Consider the following 2,827-nt stretch of genomic DNA (forward strand, 5'->3'; position numbering starts at 1 on the left):
TTGAAAAGCATTTTCTTCTGCTTGAATGCAACACTTTGTTGTTTATTAGATTTTTGTCCACTTCAAGATTTAGGCAAAGTGATAATAAGAGCCAAGCTTGGTGTCTTAAAAACAGTAAATGTACAGGGATGTTTCAAATCTCACAGTTTTTTATCAAGCTTTTGGTGACAAGGACTTAATTAGAGAGATGATTAATCCTGAAAGTGCATCTGATTTTTAAAGACTTGTTCAAGCTATTATGGTAGAAAATATATGAAAAGACCAGAGCTAGTAAGGGGAATAAAATCCCACTCATGAACATGTGGAGAGAACTAACCCCTGCCCCAACACACACACAGAATTCAGCACAAGCACAGACATTTGTTCATGTGGAAATCATTGCTGGATCAGGACCCAGCTCCTTTTCTGCTGAGGCCTATCAGCCTCAACCTGGGGAACATACCTGACACAGGCCCTGGGTGAGATAAGGGAGACACTGGAAATTCATTTAGGATGGAGAAAAATGTTAATGCCTTAGTTTGCTTTGGGTACATGATTATCTGGTCCTTTAGGAGGAAGTAATGCCCAGCTCCCATCTGTATGTGGTGGTCATCCCGGATTTATGGGAATTGCCTCCTTGTGGAAGGAGGAAACTAGGAGTGCAAGGAAAGCCTGTGAAAGAAGCTAAAGGAGTCTAGAGAAGGGCAGATAAGTTGACCTGCTTAAGTAGCAGTACTAATGTAATAGTCAAACAGACCAGTCTGAGTGGCACCCTTATTTATTTAGCTCTCTGGGAACCTGTGGAAGAGGGAAGATATCTGTGTCTCCAAGAATCAGCTATCAAAAGTGTCTGATATAAGAGCAGATGGCTAGATTCTAGTGTGCTGGAAGTGACAGGGAGAAACCTTTTCACTTAATGCTGATAGGGTTTCAAGGATCCAGGAACAGAACGAAGGCTAGCTAATTTCTGGTTTCTTGGGAAAGAGCTATGGAGCTCTGAGATGCAGAGGGATACTTATATGCAAAGGGACAAGTCTGCCCAAGTTGCCTATTTTAGCCTCTTCCTTAACTTGAAAATGAAAGTCTTAATTTGTTCTTTTGAACAAATTAACAAGTCAACCTTGGTTTCCCTCCAGACAGGGGAAAAATGATGTAGCAGCCATGTAGCAAATGGAAAAGCTGAACCCTTCTCCTGTGGATGAGTTTTTATACTATGTATTAAAGCTGAGCAGCATTATTAGGACCTATTTCTAGCTATTGTCTGGTTTCTGGCTTTCTGAGCCATGGGTAACTGGGTGTGGGAGTAGCTACTGCTTTCCTAATTTTAATAGGTATTTTAGAGTCAAGGGACAAATATACCATGTCACATTAAGCTGGTGACATAATTCCTGAAGCTACTGAACACCCACAACACATGTTATAGGCAGCAGTTTTTGCTAGTACTCAGTACTTTTAAGCTTCTCAACTTTGAAAGTGTTAGCATACTAGTATAACATTCCAGTGACTTGCAAAGTGGGACTTGCATAACTGTGGTATGTAATGCCTTATAATGCCCACTTCTCTTTCTCCAAGAAGGAAAGAAGAGCGTGTGAACAATGCTCAAAAAATGTTATTTTGCTTCAGTATATGATGATATCACCTTATTTTCAGAGGAAATCTGCTTGATGCTGACTCACTGCTGCTACTACACATGCTCTTAATAGACAGACAGGGTTTAGGAGACAGAGCGGTAATCAATTTTATGGGTGTTTAAACCTTAAGGATGTTTGTGGTTAACTTGATCTGTTGGGAGCTGATATTTCCAGGATACCATTACTGGAATAATAAAGCTGTAACTTAACTATTTACTTAATGTTGGAAACATTCTTCTCTGTTCCTCGTCAGAAAGGTTTCACTTGGGACTTGGTGTACCCAAGTGCTGTTGAGAGCTCTGCCAGGTGAGGCCAGACCTCTTCAGCACAAGCTGGTGTTGTGGAACACTCTTTGAAGGATGAAACTCTAGCTCCTCAAATAACAAACAGCAATTCAAAAAAGGAGTGAGTTCACATGTGAGCATCTGACTGGGTTTCTAGGCATGAATTTAAAGTGCATCTGATAATTCATGGTAACTCCTGCTCTGCATGCTCTTGACCTGTGTTAAATTCAGTGGGGGGGGGTATACAATATAAGGCCTGTACGAAGCAGCTAGCATTCACTTTGGATTCAGCCGATTCAGGGGACAATAATTTGATTCAGTGATTTGAATCACTGTCCTGAATTGATTCGGCCAAATCTGATTTGGAGATTTGATCACTGCCAAATCGTCCGAATCTCCAAATCAGCCCCATCCCCTGCCCGCTCTCCCAGCTCTGTCAATGGCTGCCCTGCCCAGCCCCAACTCCTGGCACTCACCAGCTGCTGCCAGGCAGGGGAGCAATTCCCCGCTGCCCCCCACTTATCCACATTGAGTGGGGGACTCTGCCACGAGCTCCCTGACCCCCACCCACTCTCCTGACCCCAGCTCCTGGCTCTTTAAAAAAAACTCCAAAAAACAAAAAAGCCACCACACACTGGCTGCTTCCAGCCAGGGGGCGATCCCCACTGCCCCACACTGTGTGGTGGGCTCTTCCATGAGCCCCCCAACCCCTGCCTGCTCTCCCAGCCCACCCCCTCATGGCTGCCCTGTCCACCCCAGCTCCCAGCTCTTTAAAAAACAAAAACAAAAGCTCAGCACTCACTGGCAGCTGCCAGGCAGGGAGGACAAAACCCACTGCCTCCACTGCTCCATGCTGCATGGGGGGGCTCTGCCATGAGCCTCCAGAAGCCCCTATGTTGCTGTAACAGCCAGTGAGTGTGGGGCTTTTTTTTT

The sequence above is a fragment of the Gavialis gangeticus genome, unplaced genomic scaffold (genome assembly GCF_001723915.1).
Source record: "Gavialis gangeticus isolate Ggan-Ray unplaced genomic scaffold, GavGan_comp1, whole genome shotgun sequence".
Taxonomy (NCBI): domain Eukaryota; kingdom Metazoa; phylum Chordata; order Crocodylia; family Gavialidae; genus Gavialis; species Gavialis gangeticus.